The sequence below is a fragment of the Miniopterus schreibersii genome, assembly GCF_964146895.1.
Source record: "Miniopterus schreibersii genome assembly, chromosome: X".
Taxonomy (NCBI): domain Eukaryota; kingdom Metazoa; phylum Chordata; class Mammalia; order Chiroptera; family Miniopteridae; genus Miniopterus; species Miniopterus schreibersii.
Window position 1 is genome coordinate 78,663,407 of NC_138104.1, and position 20,642 is coordinate 78,684,048.

The 20,642-nt window shown below is 38.4% G+C and overlaps 1 pseudogene across 1 annotated transcript; it reads right to left on the reverse strand.

The window, feature by feature from the left end:
• Nucleotides 1–17,318: 17,318 nt before the first annotated feature.
• Nucleotides 17,319–18,118, reverse strand: LOC308550908 (succinate dehydrogenase [ubiquinone] iron-sulfur subunit, mitochondrial pseudogene; annotated as a pseudogene). The gene has a single exon. The product of its transcript is annotated as a succinate dehydrogenase [ubiquinone] iron-sulfur subunit, mitochondrial pseudogene (transcript).
• Between the last annotated feature and the right edge of the window lie 2,524 nt (nt 18,119–20,642).

Consider the following 20,642-nt stretch of genomic DNA (forward strand, 5'->3'; position numbering starts at 1 on the left):
AAGTTATGAGAATTTTCTAAATTTTTACTAATTCTTTGTAACCACTTTTTTTGATTGCATAACAACCCATCAAATGTATATATTGAATTATTTAATGTGTCACATTTATTTGTTTTCATGTTTTTGAAAATTGAATTAATGCTGTTATGAAAAAATAAGAACAAAGGTTTTCCTATATTTGGAATTTTTAAAATATAGATTCCAAGAAATGTAATTACTTTAACAAAGAATATTAATCTCTTTGTTTTAATATGAAATGCTGAAGTATTTACCAAAAAGACTGCCAATTTGCACCCCATTAGCAGTAGTAAGAATATGTTTCAATAAAATCTCACTAGGGTACGACATTTTATAATTTTCTAACATATTTGTTTTAATTGTATTTTATATTACTAGAGATCATTTGTTCTTAATATTTGCTTGCTTTTGAGTTACCTACTTATACAATTAAACATTTATCTATTTTAAATCATCCATGCTTTTATTTATTTATATAAATGAGCTTCTTAGACATTAAAAATATCAACCTTTGTTCTATCCATGCAGAATTTACCACAAACAAAAACTTAGCACTTCTGCTTGGGTCGCCAGTTCTAAAATAACCATACAATGAAACATAACTAAAACTAAAACTAAGTCTAAGCTAAATCAGTTTTTAAACTGCAGTTTTATATTAACCTCTTTTCAGTTTTTCATTATATCACTCCTAAAACAATATTCTAAGGAAGATATTTTCTGCTGTATTAATATTTTAGCTATTTGCACTCAAGGCCTTTGTCTCCCAAACTCATAATAGCTTAAATATTTTATTGGGGATTGTTTGAGGTCAGCTTCCTATAAAATTGATTCTGAGTCAAAGCTTAGTATATAGCTTAGTGTAGAGGAAGTGTATTCAGTATCATTTTCAGGTTTGACATCTGTGGAGAAGTGAAGAAAATCAGAGCAAGTGGAGGTGAACTGTGCTATAGACACAGCAAAGGTCTTAGTTGATCTCCCAAGGAGCTCTGAAGCTGGAATGGCCCTTTGGAGTTGTTATAACACCCTGAGCTAAGGGTATCAGCCTTCCCACTCCAATCTTGACCAGTCATTGGATGAGGTCTATTCCTAAAGAGGGAGCATGACCTTGAGTTAGTTGGCTCTTTTGGGCTTTTGGCAGTTCCTGGACTGGGATTCAGCTATCAGTCACCAACATTCTTGGAAGCTGGAAAAATGAGTCTCAGTCCTCAAGGTAGAATCTTGGATGATAGATAATAACATTTGCTACAAGACTTAAAATACTGGCAAGAATTGCAATTCTTTGGGGCAAGTGATTTCTTCTCTGCCATATCTGCTCTTCCATGGGACTGAGAGGTTGAGTGTGGCTTTGTTCAACCTAATCTGGTCTCAGATCTTCTCTCAGTTCTGGGCCTTAACTAGTGCTTTACCTTAGAACTTTGGAACAAGTTTAGGTTCTTCTTTGAACTTAGAATTCCCATTTATGAGACTTACATGGGAGCTCTGTAGTTATGTAGGCTTTATGTGAATTACACATACTTACCTTACTGGCCCAAGAAGAGGCCTGCACCAAAACCCTCCAAATCTGATAGGATTTGGAGAAAATTGACTTTCCAAAAACAGCTTTATATCAAACTGGGCAGTTTTCCTCTAATATTCCACACCCTCACTCAATCTGGGCCAGATAGTACTTGATTGGACCATAAATCAATTAGTCTTGAACTTGGATATGGAAAGAGTGGTTAACCAGGCATTGGCTTAAATGCTTCTGTCAGCTTTGAGGTGAAATTTCTAAGCCCTAACAAAATAGTCATTTTGCGGGATAATTTCTGTTTATATTTGTTACTATCTACAACCAGGAAACAGGTGTACAGAGGTCCCCAGAAATAAAAGATGGCTCTACTCAGAGCCTAACCATATTTATGGTAACACTCAATGAATACCTGTTGAAGAATCATAATTTCATTGCTCAAAAGAATGCCAAATGCCCTTCAAAGGAGGTGAGGAAGAGTCATGGGAGATGTTAAGGGGAGTCTTGAAAATGGGGCCACTCACAGGGCACCTTAACAGGCCCTTCTCCCTGAGGTAGCCCAACTGTATTGGCTCTGCCTCTTCTCTTCTGGATTGCCACTTCCTCATACAGAAAGTAGTAAGAAGCATACTGTATGGCTTCTGGAGTCAGAATAACTTGACTAGGCTTCTCCATGTGCAACTATAAAGAGATCAGGCAACGTTCCTGAATTTCAGTGTTCTAGTCTTTAAATGGGGCAGTAATCCTGACCTGGTTCTTGTGGTTGTTCTAATAGCATTAATGTATTGATACCTTATTTCTTGTGCATTATTGAAGCACAAAGTGTTCTGATTAAGTCAATTTTTCAGATAATAGACCCACCTAGTTTGCATAATGTTAACCATTTTTCAGTGAAAATATTTTAAAATTACTACATTATACGCTAGAAGTTTTTGAAAATAATTCACAATAAACATGATCTTTTTGATGACTTAGGCAACTATTATGAACATCACTTATTATACTTTGATATGACATGGCCCATATTTTTTTCAAGTTTAACTTTTTATTGAAATATAAATCCAGAGAAGTTCACAAACCACACAACAGGGTAACTGGTGCTGAAATAAACAAAGAGAATATTACCAGCAACTTAGAAGCCTGACTCATGCTCCTTTCTGTTCACTACCTGCACTCCTCCAAAAGAAACCATCATCCTGATTTTTGGCAGACTAGTTTGACCTTAAAGGCAATCTCACTGTAATTATTTTATTTAAGAAGAATTTATCATCTCTTTTTATATGCTTTCTCAACTTTATCTTATGTGTAATTCAGTACAGTTTCATTCTGCCTTGTTTATTGGTTAGTTATTTTTGATTAATTCATTTATTCAAGCTACATTTATGAATATGTGCTATATGCCAGCATCATTCTAAAAACTGGAGACAAGGCACACCTAGTCCTTGCCCTCATGGAATTTACATTCCAGAAGAGAAGACAGACAATAAAAGTAAACACATAAAATTATTAGAGATTGCCCTAAGTATTATGATGGAAATCAATAATGTGCTATGACAAGGAATAAAGTAGAATTGACAAAGAAGGTCTTTTTCAGGAGTGACATTGAAGTTAAGTAAGAGCCAGTCATGTAAAAAAATCAAGGAAAGCATGCTCTATGTAGAAGAAAAGCATGTTCAAGTGTTGTGAGTTGACAAGAGTTTAGCACATTCTAGTAACTAAGATGGGGCCCATGAGAAGGAGGTGTTTTGCACAAGAGGTATGTGGTAATGATGGATTTGGAAAGATGGGCAGGAGAACATTCATGTAGGGTATTTCAGGGCATGGTGAGGTTATTGGATTTTATTTTCTGAGCAATTGGAAACCATTGGAAGTTTTTACATATGAGAGGATAATAATCTGATCTATGTTCTAGCTACTGTGTGGAGAATGGATGGAAACAGATTAGAGTGGATATGGGGAGGAGACATTAAAGACTAGACAACAGGCACAAAATGGAGTCACTTCTGCTAAGACCAGAATCTCCAGACTGAGACTTAATTTGGGTTTTGGCTCTCCCAGAAATATAATCTTAAACCAGTGAATCACACCTCTCTCTCTCTCTCTCTCTCTCTCTCTTTTCCCCCACAACTCTCTTGATCAGCATTTACTTAGGTAATATGCTTGATAAATCCGTGCCATCCCTATAAGGCAAGTAACCTTGCAACAACCAATCCGCTTTTTGCTTAGTACAACTTCCTGGTTCCTCCTCCCTTTGCCTATAAAATTTCTTGCCTTGTATAGTTCTTCTAACTCTTCTCTATCTGCTAGATTTTATGCTGCCCAATTCATGAATCACTGAACAAAAGCAATAAAATCTTTAAAATTTACTCAATTGAAGTTTTATTATTTCACCAAACCTACTGCAATAGTCCAGTTGAAAAGTGCTAGTGGCTTGGATCAAGGTTGAAGGAGTGCCAACAGCATATGTCACAGATCTAGAATAAACACTGAAAATTTACATGGAACCAAAAAAGACCCCAAATAGCCACAGCAATCTTGAAAAAGAACAAAGTTGGAGGGATCACAATACCAGATATCAAGTTATATTACAAAGCCACTGCAATCAAAACAGCCGGGTACTGGCACAAGAACAGACATATAGATCAGTGGAACAGAACAGAGAACCCAGAAATCAACCCAAGACATTATGTTCAATTAATATTTCACATAGGAGGCAAGAACATACAATGGAGTAAAGGCAGTCTCTTCAATAAATGGTGTTGGAAAAATGGACAGGCACGTGCAAAAAAATAAAACTAGAACACCAACTTACATCATACACAAAAATAAACTCAAAATGGATAAAAGACTTAAATGTAAGACATGAAACCATAAAAATCCTAGAAAAAAACATAGGCAGCAACATCTCAGACATCTCTCACAGCAATATGTTTGCTGATACATCTCCTAGGGCACGAGAAAGGAAGGAGAAAAGAAACAAATGGGACTGCATCAAAATAAAAAGCTTCTGCACAGCAAAAGAAACCATCAACAAAACGAAAAGGGAGCCCACTGTATGGGAGAACATAGTTGCCAACGACACATCTGATAAAGGGTTAATATCCAAAATATGTGAGGAAATCATACAACTTAACAAAAGGAAGACAAAGAATCCAATTTAAAAATGGGCAAACGACCTGAATAGACACTTCTCCAAAGAGGACATACAGATGGCCAAGAGACATATGAAAAAAATGCTCAGTCACTAATCATCAGAGAGATGCAAATTAAAACCACAATGAGGTATCACTTCACACCTGTAAGAATGGCTGCCATCAACAAATCAATGAATAAGTGTTAGTGAGGGTATGTAGAAAAGGGAACCCTAGTACACTGATGGTGGGAATTCAGACTAGTGCAGCCACTATGGAAAGCAGTATGGAGGTTCCTCAAAAAATTAAAAACTGAACTGCCACTTGACCCAGTGATCCCACTTCTAGGAATATATCCGAAGAAACCCGAAACACCAATCAGAAAGAATATACTCACCCCTATATTCATAGCAGCACAATTTACAATAGCTAAGATCTGGAAACAGCCCAAGTGCCCATCAATAGATGAGTGGATAAAAAAGCTGTGGTATATTTACAGCATGGAATACTATGCAGCTATAAAAAAAGAATCTCTTATCCTTTGGGACAGTGTGGAGGGACCTGGAGAATATTATGCTAAGCGAAATATGCCAGTCAGAGAAAGACAAGTACCACATGATCTCACTCACATGTGGAATGTAATAAACAACATAAACTGATAAACAAATAGATCCAGAGACATAGGAGCATGGAACAGGCTAAGGGATCTCAGAGGGAAGGTGGGGGTCGGGGAGTGGGTAGGGAGAGATTAAAGAAAGAATTTATGTGTTTATAAGCACAAACCATGGATACAGACATTGGTATGGTGGGATCAATGCAGGGTAGAGGGGATCAATGAGGGAAAAAGGGGCCATCTGTAATGCTTTCAACAATAGATTAAAAAAACAAGGTTGAGGCAGTGGAGATGGAAATAGCAGTCAAATTCAAGACCTGTTTTTGAAGTAGAATTGACAGGGTTTCCCAGTAAATTGGATATGGGGTGTGTGTGTGTGTGTGTGTGTGTGTGTGTTCGTTCCCATGCTGGGGAGAGGGAGGTGGTGATAGATTGGTGAAGGAAAGAAAGAAGTTAAGGCTGATTCTTGCGTTTCTCCTAGGAGCAGCTAGATGAATGTAGAATGGTGAAACCACCATTAATGGGGGGGAGACTTGTTTTTTTTACAACTCTTCATAAAATTAAGACAATTTTTTTAAACTATTTTTATAAAAAATTTTCAATGTTCACATATTTACAGATGTCCTCCTTTTCCCTACCCTTTGCTCACCTCCACCCACCCCTGCTTTCCCCTCTCTTGGCCTTCACCAAACTATTGACCATGTCCATGGGGTATGCATATATGTTCTTTAGCTAATCCCTTCACCTGACATATCCTCATAGAACCTATTATAGCACAGGTGAATGTTTGTTTAAAAAATGAATATCCTTTAAGATCAACTGTTACTTTTATTACTGTCAATGTACTTGTCCCTAATAAATCCATACCTTCTAATCTTATGCGGCCTGGGAAACCAAATAAAATCCTCTTGACTCCCTGCAATTAAATCTACAAACTTTTATTAGCATTTGTACCAGTCCTTTCCTCATTCCTTTCATCTACAGTAGAACCTGTGCTCTCCTTTGTCTCCTTTAGTATTTATATAATTTCTGGCTATTTTCATTCCATCTCTCCTCCTTTCCTTCTCTGCCTCCCCCTACCCTTTTATTTTTAACACCTTCTTTTCTACAATGTCGTTCCCATCACAGTGTAAATGTGCTCATTTCTCCCATTAAAAAGACAAGGTGGAAAAACCTTTTTGTCTCATCCTGCTTCATCAATTGCTTATTCTATTCATTCCCATTTTCTTGTGCCCTCATTCTAGCCTTGTCAAGTCCTTTTCACAGCCAAACTTCTAGAATGAGTTGCTTATCCTTGATATTTTTCTTAATTCACTCCCACTCTTTAGCAATCTACATTCTGTCTCTACCACTCTGCTCAAACTGGTTTTGCCAAGTTTATCAATATGCTGCTTGTTAATCCAAATGAACATTTCTCAATTGTTCTTTTATTTGGCTTTCAACAGTGCTCAATGTTCTCTCCCTCCATGAAACATTCGTCCCTTCATTTCTGGAGCTCTATACTCTCTAGGATTTCTATTTACTTTTCTGGCATATCTTTCTCTCCCTGATTTTTTTCTACCTGTTTCTGGAGAATGTTTTCTTTCATGTTGCCCTAGACATCTTCTCTTATACTCCATGTCCTTTGACTGGGTGAGCTCCTTTACTCTTCTGGCTTTCTATACTAGCCACAGGGTGAAGATTCCCAAATCAGATCTCTTGTGTGCGCACTAGACAAGATATATTTGTCTGGCCCGGCCGGGCGTGGCTCAGCGGTTGAGCGTCCGCCTAGGATCCAGGCTATCGGGGTTTGATTCCCGGTCAGGGCACATGCCCGGGTTGCGGGCTTGATCAATGACTTTCTCATCATTGATGTTTCTATCTCTCTCTCTTCCTCTCCTTTCCTCTCTCTGAAATCAATAAAGAGATATTAAAAAAAAGAAAAGATATATTTGTCTGCCACCAAAATATCATAACATGCGTAGACACAATAAGCTCACTCAACAGGTCTAGAATAAAATTCTCCATTTTTCCTGTCATTACTGTTCCCCCACCTCATCTTAACGAGTGGCATCCTCTTTTACCAGGCTGAAAAATCACTTCCTACTGAAAGCTTTCTCTGATTCCTGTACTACTTTAGGTCTCCCTGCCATATATTCCCTTAAAACTTCTCCAATATTGGTGCTTATACTATTTTATTAGTCATTTATTTATCTATATCTCCATATACAATGTAAGATTCATGAGGGCAGAAGCTGTTTCTGTTTCGTTGTCAACAAAACAGCATAAGGATCTGACATATAGTAGATGCTCATATTTGTTTAAAGAATGAATAAATGAAATATGTTAAAATTGTAAATAAACTCAGAGTGATAGTAGAGGGCTCTAGTATGAATAAATTACATGTGATTTAGTGCATGAACTTTTAAGTGATTTAAGAGGTGAGGAAACGCATAAACTTTTTCTATGTATTGTTAGAAATTTTCTTCAGTATTCTTCTTCTTCTTATACTCATTAAAGAAAAAAGTTCTGGACCTGAACTCAAGTTATCAATATCCTGATTTAAACCATCACTTCCTACCAAAGTAGTTAAGCATTAAATAGATAACTTAAAATTCAGGGGGAAATATGCTGTTCTTTTAATATGCAACTTTCCTAATTGTTCTGGCCAGTTCTTTCAGTCTTAAAACTTAGTATTGTAATCAAAAGTAAATTTGGCAGTCCTCCCGTGATAGTCTTAAATTATTAAAGTCAATTTTATTATATTTTCCCATAATTGTTCACATGCATTTTTATTGTCTGATTTGTTTCTGTCTCATAGTGTGAAATAATTGAAAATGTATATCTATCTATCATCTATCATCTATCATCTATCCATCATCTATCTATCTATATATGCCTCTGGTTCCTGGTACAAAGCTCTTAAAACCCTTGTAATTTTCTAAGTAATGGGAGCACCAGCAGTGTTTTTCCCCCCATAAAATTCTGTTTTTTTAAACTTTATTTTTATTGTTGACACTATTACAGATGTCTCCATTCCCTCTTTGCTTCTCTCCACCCAGCCCCTAACCCCCTTCCCTCTGTCATCACCGCACTGTTGTTTGTATTTATGGGTTATGCCTACATGTTCTTTGGCTAACCCCTTCACCTTCTTTTATCCAGTCCTCCCTACCCTTCCCTTCTGACAGCCATCAGTCTGTTCCTTGTATCCATGCCTCTGTTTCTATTTTGTTTGTCATTTTATGTTGTTTATTAGATTCCACATATAAGTGATATCATATGGTATTTGTTTTTCTATGACGGGCTTATTACACTTAGCCTTTTTAAATAATGAGGCAATGCTTGATGAGCTCCTGGCTGGGAGCTATCCATCAGAAATACCAAGTTGTGACTATAAGTTTGGAACTTTCATCCCCATCTTCTATCCTCCAAGAAGGCGAGAAGGACTGAAAATTGATAAGTGATGCCTAAGTGATGAAGCCCCCATAAAAATTCCAAAGGTATGGGGTTTGAAGAGCTACCAGGTTACTGAATACATGGAGGTGCTGGGAGAGTGGTGCTCCTGGGGAGGTCATGGAAGCTCTGTGCCCTTTCCCATATACCTTGTCTCATGCATCTCTTCCATCTATACATCCATTTGTATCATTTATAATAAACTCATAAACAGTAAATAAGTGCTTCCCTGAGTTATGTGAGTCATTTTAACAAATTATCCACACCCAAGGAGGGAATTATGGGAACATCTATTTATTGCTGGTTGGTCAAAAGTATAGGTGACAACCTCGGACATCGAATTGGCATCTGAAGCAGGGATGGGGTAGACTTGGTGTACTGAGCTCTTAACTTGTGGGATCTGACACTAAGTCCAGCTAGATAGTGTCATATTGAAATAAATTGAGTTATAGGACACCCAGCTAGTGTCACAGAGAATTGTTTGGTGGGGACAATCCAGCACATGTTTGGTGACCAGAAGTGTCAGAAGTGAAGTGTCCTGTGTGAGTAATAAAGAAAGGACACATAGGACAAGTGAGTTTTTTTTCTACTCACTTAACAAGTCATAGAGTTGAAGTGAGAAAATAAATATTAAAAAATTTAATATTAAGTGATAATTGCATAATATTGGTGGAATATCATATAAAAACTGTAATGTAAAACCATTAATTCCTTTAGAGCTCAAAAATGTGGATTTCATTTCATAACCTTTATTTTCTACATTTCCTACATTAAAAAAATCTTTAAACATGTATAAAAGAGTTATTGCAATATGAAATCTCTGTTTAAAAACTACAAACGCAGCTCTATGTGGCAATATTTTTTCACATAGAAATCCTTGAACCATGATCTAAATACTCCAGCTGTCACTGCTTTTATGGAATATATTTTCTAAATATAAGACAATTATTAATCACATGATGGGTGCACACATACTGCAAAAATGTATGGAAAAAATGAGACAGACATATGTATTCAGCATTATAGACATGTCAAAACTTGGCATGTTGATATATTTCTCTAAAAACATACAGCAATAAAAAAATAATCTCAAAATTAAGACTAATCTTGAAAGTTTAGGATCTTGGTCTTTCTCAGTAACTTATAATAAAGCAGTCCTGCATATACACATATATAGCACACCATTAATAAGTACATCCTTCACCTGGGATTAGATATCTTGGCATATTAAGGTATGAGTTATCCATTTCTGAAAACTTCCTAGGAAAGCCTAATCACTGGCAAACAAAATAATCTTTAGTTTTCTTATATTTCAATATTCTTATCTTTGCCAAATTCTAATGTTAGTCTTATGGAAACCTTTCTCTTCTGACAATGTATTGTTCACTGACAAATTTACTCCATGATACTGTTTGGCAGGGAGAGAGAATAGAACATGGCTTACACTGTTTATTATACTCTAAAACTAAATTAATTCCACCTGCATGATTACCTTAGGATATGTCTGTAATAAGTGATTATGCTTTACTTATAACTTCTGAATAAAGATAAATTAATTAATGATCATCTACCACTAATATATTGGTTACCTAATGCCGCATAACATGTCACCTCAAAATTTAGTAGCTTAAAGCAATAAACTTTTATTATTTCTCAGTTAGCATGGGTTAGGAATCTGGGTGAAGCTTAGCTGTGTCCTCTTCCTCAGGGCCTCTCATGAAGCTGTAATCAAGGCATCAATTGGGGCCACAGTAACTTTAAGGGTCAACTGTAAGAGGAGCCACTTCCCAGTTCACTCATGTAGTTGTTGGCAGGATTCAGTTCCCTGTGTACTATTGGACTGGGGGCCTTAGTTCCTTCCTGGCTGTAGGATGGAGGTCCTTGTGTTTCCTGTGTTGTGGACCTCTCCATAGTGCAGCTCACAACATGGCATCTGGCTTCATCAGAGCAAGCAAGCAAGAAGAACCAGAAAGTGTGAGCAAGGCAAGTCGTAATCTTTTTGCTCTCATTTCTGGGAGGATTCCTTATCCATATTTTCCAAACTTTGTATTCAGCTTTAAAATTTTTGCTGTATTGTTTTTGAGTTCTAATAACTTCTTTTGGTTGTTTTCTGAATATTCCTTCTGTTATAGTGTCCTAGACTTTTTTATGGATGCAGTATTTTCTAACTTCCTGAGGACATCGATATTTAAAATATTAAAATATTTGTATTCATTATGATTTAATTACAAAGGCAGAACCACAAGGATGGATATACTTGTGTGCGTGTGTGTGTGCGTGTGTGTGTGTGTGTGTGTGTGTGTGTGTGTGTAAACCTTTGTATCTGATGCTAGAATGTGAAGTACACAGGGCAGGCAATCAAGAAGGAAAGATAACTGTAAAACTGGGAAGAGAAAATGCAGGCTGGAATCCTACAAGTACAGACTGAAATCCCTGTCAGTTTTTGTTGCCCATGAGAGTAGTGTGGGTGTTCTGCTTCATCATGGATAAAGAATGATATAAAGTCGTTGATAGATTGAGAACAAACAGTTGATTTAGTCTGAGATATTTACATTTTCAGTAAAAAGCTTTCACCTGGATAGCTTAGTAAGGGAGCTTCCAAATAAATAAAGCTTAATCAAGAGGCTTTAAAGCTCCTTTGAAAATGAATAAAATCTACAGAGTATATTGAGGAAGGGGAGCAGAGACTGTTAGCTTTAGTACTATATCCCAAAATTGAGGCAGAAACCCCACAGCAAAGAGAGGATAAGTAATCTTATCATCTTAAGGAAGTAATTAGCTGAAAGCCATCTAGCACAAAATACCCTACCTAGTAAAATATACACAAAAATCTTTTACAAGGATCCTCTCCTTAGGTTATCATTATGGACCCTCAGCAGGAGCATTACACTACAAGGGTATTAAAGATATTGCTAAGCACCACTAGGTCTGCCTAAGCAGAAACCCCAGCCAGTAAACAGATTGCCAATATGTGTCAATGAGAACTGCCTACAAATCAAACTGTCAGCATTTGTCCCACATGCCAGTGGAGCAGCAGATGAGCTTTCTTGAAAGGAGAATTTGAAAGAGGATAGAAAGTACTAACAGTCTGTCCAGTAATAATAGTTTCTCCGATATTCCTCCTGAGGCCCTCTAGGTAGACTCCAGAATCCAGTTGATGTTGGAGGGAGTTAGGGGTGAGACAGGCACTGAAAGGCCTTCAAAGCTCTTTTTCCCCTTCTCTCATGGACAGAGCTCTGCTCCTAGAAATATTCTTCTTCATCACCAAGGAAGCCATTTGCCAGAGCACAAAAGCAGCCTGGGTTGGATGCTGCCTTACATTCCTGAATTGACTTGCAGAGGCTGTGCAGGTGATAGCAAAGACATATCCAGCAGTCGGAGGCCAACCATCATCTTGTGGAGCACAGTGCTGGCAAACAGTAGGCTTTTTTTGTTAATGCACTTTTTAAAAATTTTTTTGAAATAACTTTAGATTTAGAGAAGAGTTGGGAAGATAATGCACAGAGGTTCCACATACATACTCTTTACCTAGCTACCTCTAATGTTAACATTTTACATAACCATGTACATATATCAAAACTAAGAAATCAAACTGGGTATAATACTATTAACTAAACTACAGACTTTATTAGGATTTCATCAGTTTCTTTCCATATTTGGCTATTGATGGCTATGATTTTCTAATAGGAATACCACTAAGCCAAATTTAAAAGGGAGCACATACCTGTTTGATAATGTCAAAAATGAGCCCCAGGTGTCAGTATTCAACCAGCAATTCTGGAAGCCAGTCTATATAAAGAGAGTAGCCAAACATCATTTAAGTTTTCTGAATGTTGTCAAGGTAGGTAATTCTTTCTTCCTCATAGCATTGGCCTTTTGTTAGGCACTGTAGCTCTTTCTCTAGTTAACTTCTATTTGCTGTTTTCTTCTCATGTCAACCACTGGTATTTGGGAATTAGTGGCACAGTGGAGTAACAAAGTGGTTTGTTAACCGTGAATTAGAGCAGAGAGCCAATTTTACTTTATTCTAGATTAAGGTGAAACATGTAAATTTTGAAGTGTAGTCAATATGTCAGAATTGTAACAAGCACTTGGAAGTAAGTACTAGTAAAGTGATTTAACAGAGACATTTTTCCAGACTCTTGATTTTTTTCCTACTTGAAATTATCTTATTTTTTAAATAAAGTTAAATTTCTACATCTAAATCAGGTGTCTGCCTTTCAGTTCTAAATTGAAAGCCCTGGCTGATATTTAACTACTTGGGACAGATAAGAAACCAGACATAAAAATTTGATTTGAGGTAACTTGTTATTTAGAGACTACATTGCATGGGACAACCATAGATCATATAATTTGAGATGCTCTATATTCTTGTCCATCTCTCTTTTTTGTCCCCTCACATGTTAATTTTCTTCTGAATACAATTAAATTTCAGTGCTGGAGCTGTATATTTAATCAGAAGGATTTCTCAGGAAACATTCTAAAAAATTCTAAAAGTGACTCATTACTATTTGTAAATTATCCATGTCATGTTAGGACTTATCTTAAAATTGGCACTATCTGGTTTTCTTCTTGGCATTAAGACTTGCCTGAGAGGGATCAGAGTCTTGGTGCATCAGCAACTATAACTTTACGCTTTGCAGTGCACTAGCTTACAAAACTTTTCCACTTTTTTTTCTCATTTCATCCTTAGGTAGCTCAGTAAGATCTGCACTTCAAGACTCAACAATTGGAGCTTTGCATGTGTAGTTGTGCAAGGACACAGACCCAGTAAGAGACTGAGTTGGGATGAGACTCTAGGTCTATTTATTTTTCCTAACCAAGCAAGTTTTTGTTTTTGTTTTTTTTTAAATATATCTTTACTGATTTCAGAGAGAGGAAGGGAGAGGGAGAGAGAGAGATAGAAACATCAATGATGAGAGAGTCATTGATCAGCTGCCTACTGCACGCCCCTGACTGGGTGACGGAGCCCACAACTCAGGCATGTGCCCTGACCAGGAATCAAACCTCGATCTCCTGGATCCCAGGTCAATGCTCAACCGCTGAGCCACGCCCTGCCGGGCCCGAGCAAGTTTTTGATCTTTATTCTAAACAAGCCTTAGGTACTGCAGTACTACCCTTCATGGTCCAGGATTTTTTGTATGCTTGCTTATCTCTAACAGTAGAAATGGCCTCAGATTTCAATAATATTCAAATATCGGTGACTCTCAAATGTGATTGATTATTCTGTGGTTCTGAAATTGGCTGGCCAAAACTAATCTAATAATACAGGGTTTTCTTTATTTAATTAAATCATAAGAGAAGCAGTAATAAAGGGCTTTCTCAAATTATCAGCAGGGGTTATCACTTTTTATTACTTTAGCTGTTTCTAGTGGAAAATTTTGGTGCTGTAGAATAACTAGAAAATCTAGTTCTATTCTAATCGGACTGACCTTGCCTTTTCTGGACTTTTGATCAATCAGTTGCCTTGATAACTCTTCCCTAGTCTAACTTCTGTTCATTTATGAGTTTGCCTTTCTAACATGGTTAGGACTCAAGAGGGTTTTTTATCTTGGGTTTCCTCATTTGTAAAGCCCTAATGATGGCAATTTTTCCTGCTCTTTGTACTTTTAGAACTCTTAAGACCTAATCAGAGTTAGACAAAGACTTAATTTCATAAAAACACTTGGCAGAGAAATCATGGGCAGTGGATAGGCCTGCTTAGATATACAGTAAAAATTAGCCTAGAATGAGAAAGCAAAAATCTGCCTTGCCATTTATCAGGTCTGGATAACAGATACAGATAAAGCCAGCTGCAAATTACCAGGAAAAACATTTCTCTCCAGGTCATCACAGCTGTAAAGTATCATAAAAACCTCCTTTTAAAAGGAAGCAAAATATGAAAATTTCTCGTTTATTTTATAATGCTAACATTAATATGAAAACCTGTAATATAAAAAGAAGGAAGGAAAGAAAGGAGAGAGGGAAGGAGGAATTAGGGAGAAATAATGCTATAGAACAATATCACTTAATTGAAAATAGGCCCCAGAAATATATCAAAAGAAAGATATGGTATGAATAAGGGACCAGTGTGGTTTAAGAACAGGAAATCTATCAACCTTATTCATTAAAGAAGCAAATTTAAGGAAAAATCATGTGATATAACAATATTGACTAAAAAGGCATTTGATAAAATACAGCCAGAACTTCTTTAAGTCACTACTTTTTTTTCATACTCACTGAGAAATTTTGTTCTCTAAAATAATAGACTTCAGAAATGTAACTGAAAGCAGATCAGTAAGATGAAGCCCTGTGCTTTTGCCTGCTATATCTGAGTCTCTGTGACAGAGAGAAGCAAATAAGGGGTTTTAGGACACAACATTCTACATCTACCTTAACTTTATCATCTCCAAGTACACAGGAGCTTGGGACTACTTCACAGTGGACACCTGATGTTGATGTCTTTACACACTGCCTTGTTTTGCTTTTAGCCCATCATTTAACAAAACTCCACCTTACCCCTAAATTCTACAATAACTACCGTTTCTTTTGGTGAGAGATGCCCCATGGATCCTCTGTTGTTCATTCTCACTCATTGCAATGTGTCAACAAACCTGACTCTGTTGTTCTACAGGTTTTTCCCTGGTGGTTTGAGGCTAATTGAACTAAAGTAGATGACCAAGGGATTTTTCAGTTTTGCTCAGTGGTTGGAGCATCGGCCCCAGTGACTGAAGGGTCCTGGGTTTGATTCCAGTCAAGGGCATGCATCTCAGTTGCAGGCTCGAGCCCTGGCCCTGGCTGGGGCTCATAGGGAAGACAACCAATCACTCTTCCCCTCCCCTCCCCTCCCCTCCCCTCCCCTCCCCTCCCCTCCCCCCCCCCCCCCTCTCTCTCTTCCTTTCACTTTCTCTGAAAAGCAATGGGAAAAATATCCTCAGGTTAGGATTTTAAAAAAGCCACCAGTGCAAGACTCTTTCTGAAGGAAAGAGAGCTGAGTTGGTCAGATGTTGGCTGTTTGGGATTGTTTTGTAAATTGTTTATGGCCAAGATTTAGGGTAAAATGTAGCTTACCAGGGCCTCACTGTCATTTGCAAGTAGTTCCTCCCCATTGCCCATGCACAATTGACTCAATCTTCCACTTGAGAATAAGGAAGAAATTCAGATACCTTTATGCTGGCATTCTTCAACAAACTGCTTAGTCTTTGGTACAACCTGATGAGAATCTTCAGTAATCAAATGAATTAATCTTTGGAGGGACATTTTCACCTGTGACACAGAGCACTTATGAAAAGCAGCCTGACCTGATTTTGGACCAAACAGTCTTTCCTTGGCCACACATCCCATGACTGTGAATGTTAAAAAGCTAAAGTTCACGGCTGGCAATCTCTTTCGTTTTCCACCTCTGTTCTGCCTCATTTCTCATCTTAGGTGTGCAAGTCAGGAAAACAAAGTAGAAAGTTTAACTGTATTTATTTTTCTTCATTAAGTTTCTCTAAAAGACTCTGATACAGACTTGGCTTTATACTCACAAGTGATTTCTTCTACCTCTGAAACTCCTCAATGCTAATCTAAAAATACCTAAGCAACTAGCTGTGGAGAAAGTTGAGCCTAAAATCACTGTGTTAAGTCATATCCTTTAAGGTATTAGGGACTTGATTTGGCCTGCAAAGATCTTGACTTTGCCTCTAAATTTTTGTGCTACCTTCTTTCTGACTCAGTTTCTTAGTCTGTGAAAGGGTAGATTGTTTCATTCTGTGTGCATAAGCTATGTTGGATTCTGGAATTTTTCAGAATTTCCTATTTGGTTTTCAGAGGTTCCCTGGGGCTCTGTGACAGGCTTTGCTTTGCCAAGTTTTTCCCAGCTGCATGAGTACTCTTTACCATATCAGGGTGCTGTGTGGCTTTAGCTCCATTTGAATCTCTCTGGGCATTACATAAGGCTACTCTTTCAGGCACCTACAGGTAACGATCAGTAGTTTTATCTCAGAATAAGGGCTCAGCTGAGCTGTGGCTATGTTATGATAGCCCTTGGGGCCTAAAATCGGTTGGAGTAGAAGAGACCTACTGGGCAGGATAACAGTGAGGGAGTGGGAAAGCTGGTTGTATATGGAGCTGAAGATGACTCATAGGCCAAAATGGCACCTCAAGAAGCTGGATACTGTTGGAAGCAGATGGAGGCCTGGACTAGTAAGCGACAGTGTTCATGCTGTGTCAAATTCAGATATAAGAAATATTAAAGGTGGATTAAAAAGTCAAGTTGCCAAATCAGATGGAGGATAATCCCCTCTGTTCACAAGGGTAACTAGTCCAAAAAAAAAACCTAGGAAGTCCTGAGCAATAGAGCATGTGGATATGATGAAGCTAAATGTAACGGTGGCAGCTGGGGACTTCTAGATCCTATGATATTGGGGATACCTGGGAAGAGCTGTCAGTAGTATATGCTAGAAGGATAGAAGCTGTAATTGGTGTGGAAGTGATTTTTGTTGTTGTTAATAAAATAGAATAATACCATTTTATTTTTTAACATTTTTATTATACATGCTGTATTCATGGAAAATCAAGACCTTTTAATGAACTCAAATTAGATATAAATTATGTTCAATGAACTGGTTATAAGTCATGTTCAGCATGAGAACAGTTAAGCTGAAGCTTTCTTCTCCTTGTGGTTGTCATCATTTTCTTGATTTTAGCAATAACTTTCCCAGGATTCAGCCCTTTTGGACAGGTCCTTGTGAAGTTAGGGATGGTGTGGCAGTGATACAGAGAAGGGGTACTGCAGTTTGTCCAGGCGCCCCTCCATGAAGTTATCTCTGGAGTCATCCAGCTATAGGCCTACATAAGAACTACAGGTCCCAAATATTTGTCTCCATTCCACCAGAAGATAAGGCAGCTGGTGCTGCAGCAGGCACAGAGAATGCACTCATACAACCCATCCAGTTTCTCTTGATCTTCTATGGACTGCAGATACTGCTCACCTTCCTGGGATTCATCCTTCTTCAAATAAATCTCAATGGATTTGTACTGAGCATAGAAGTTGCTCAAATCAGGAACAAGATTCCTTATCACATACATATGCAGAAGAGTGTAGAGTTTTGCAACTTTGTTGAGGTTGGTGTCAATCCTTTGGGTGTAAGCAAGAGTGTTGCCTCTATTGATGTTCATTGTACAAGAGCTATAGGTACCTTCTCTGTATGATCTTCAGAAGGCCAAGGTAGCATCCAAAACCATCGGACCACATTTATTTAAATCAATTTCATAACTTTGCATATGAGGTTTATCTCCAGTTTTGTCTGGATCCCACTGGTAGATGGCAAATTTCTTGATTCAGGGTGCTGTGGCTGCATTTGTCTGGACCCCTCGGCAGGCCTGCAAGCAGGCTCCACTGAGGAGTGTGGTTGGAAACCCGTGTCTCAAGAAGACTACAACCACTGCCGCCATCTTGGCTCCTGATGTCCAGCTCCAGCCCTTAACCCCCAGGTCGCTCTCCAGCAGCATGCCGCAGAATACTGCAAGGCAGAGACAGCAACGATGTAGGAGCCACTGAGTGGGAGGAAGCTTCTGGTTTCCTGGGTGAAAGGAGGGAAGGCAGAGAAAGCCTACCTACAAGAGCACGCACTGTTGCTGAGGAACTCCAGTGTGGAATTGTTTTTGGTGTGAGCAGTTGCTGGCTAAAGTAGAGTAGGTACAAAATTCTTGTTATTTGTGGGAAATAAAATGGCATGGGTATTCCTCAAACCCCACTAATGTACCTTAGATGTTTGAGAGTAATGTTGCAGCAATGTACATGCAGACTTCAAGAACCTTGAGTTTATCCTCAAAATGTGGCTTAGGCTAGAAATAAAGTGGTTTGGTACACAAGTTATGAAGTTTTACTAAGCAAGGTGGTGGTAGCTGGCGTAAATGTGTTACCTGTGTTAAGCCTAAAATATGCCGTTTCTTTGACGATGTCCTCCAAGGTAGTGCCACAGGAGCCGTTGGAAAATTTATATAAAATCCAGAGATGTTCAGAACTTGGAAGAATGAAAGTTCTTCAAGTTCCTACACATTGTTCTATGCCAAATCCAAGTGTCAAAAAGAGTTTCTCAAAGGTTACCTATTATGTGAGCTATAATCACCAGGTATCAATATTCCAGGTGTGTCAGCAGGAAAGAGTTAGCACATGCCTCTTGGAGCTATTGATTCTACCTGAAGCACGATCCCAAGGAGACAAATACCCAGGTAAATTTTCCTAATTACATCCATAGCCTTGTATTTTGCCCTTGCTGTGGGTGGTCATCCATTCATTATCCAAGCTAGATTGTTTTCCCTAGGCTCAGTAGCAGCCAGAAGCCCTTCCTGAAAGCTGGCAAGGCTGGGAGTATCCCAGAAGTACAGTTTAATGAAGATCTGTGATCTTCAGATGTGAAGCATCAAGAGCAATTAAAGAATGGGTAACACACTGATCTTGCTGATGTATCAGAGGTTGAACTTGCCATTAGTTAAGTCCTGGAACAACCCCTCCTGTAAGTTAGTATCATCAGCAAACTTAGCTTGTCTGGCTTCCAAAATGGAGTCTCCTTTTGCTATGAGCTAGCTCCTGGGAATTAGGCCAGTTGTATGAGTATGGAAAATTTAGAAGCAACTCCCTTGTCTCTCTGTTTGAAATATTTCTAGAGATGGAGCTCCTATAGCATGAATATGAGGAGCAGGGCACTGTGGGACACATGCAAAGGTCTGGTGACATAGCTGAGAAAATGATTGCTGGATCTTGTGGTGTTGAGATTATATATTGATGAGGTTAATATCTTGAAGAACCCCAATGTGAAAGGCTCAGTAAAATCAGTAAGGTAAAACAGAAATCTGTTTCACAGTAATGGTCTTGTGAGATATTGCCCCACCCCTAGCAAGGGCTTTCTGTTAACAAGTGGCTTACATTTTCTGTTGGACCAAGCCTTGGTCCACAAATCTGCTAATTCTCTTTAATAAACCATCATGTAGGACTAGAGACAGATTCACTTAGCCACACTGCTCAGAGGGAAAAAATGAGCATGGGAATGGGAAATATAATGTAGGGTCCTGCTGGTCAGTGTCTACTACTGGGCAAGGGTGCTTCTTAGCTTCAGGGGAAAAAGTTTTCTGAACCTGGGAAACCACAGTGTTGCAGCCCACTTGTAGGGTGTGTCCCATTTGTGGGTGCTAATGTCAACATGGCTGGCTGCAGGATTCCATTTCCTGTTCACTGGAAGTAATCAGGAAGTATGTATGGGGGAGTGAATGTAGCTGACATCCAGCCATTCTCATATCTACATATTTAGAGGCTGGGCAGCCCTTTGGGTTTGGTCACTGCCTTGCACACCTTCGTGCACCTTTTCCTGGGCTTAATAATTGGCCCAATGCCATTGTTCATGCATATATATGCATAGAGCACATGTCTTACAATGAAAAATCCCATGACTTTTCTGTGGATTACCAGATTTTGTGACTAGAGCTGTGGATCTTTCTCATGTTCCTCCTCCTTGGTAAGATGGGACCTGAAGAATGTTGTTTTTCTGTTCCCTATGAAATTTGAATTCTTTGCGTCTATATTTAGTTACACAGAACAGTTGGACAAGTAGGTAGACTTGATGGGATATAGTCTAGCATGGTATCAATGTGAGCACTACAGCATCAAACTAGTTACTACTTGAGATTATGGGGCTAGTAGTTTTGACCTGGTGGATTCTCTTCAGTCCTGGCCTTTTCAGAGACAGCTCTGAGTTGCAGAGCTGTACTGTCTTCATAGGAGCCCTAGAATCTGAGAGAATGGTTTAATCTGACCCAATAGATCAATGAATGGGCCCTGTAATGGGAGAAGAAACTCTGGTTCCTAGTGCTGCAGCCTTCCTTCAACTCTAATTTGTTCACCTACTAGGGGAAGCTTATAGGGTTGGAGCTATCTTGGAAGAAGGAGTTTTGGCATCCTGCTCAGACTCTGGGCCTGGGA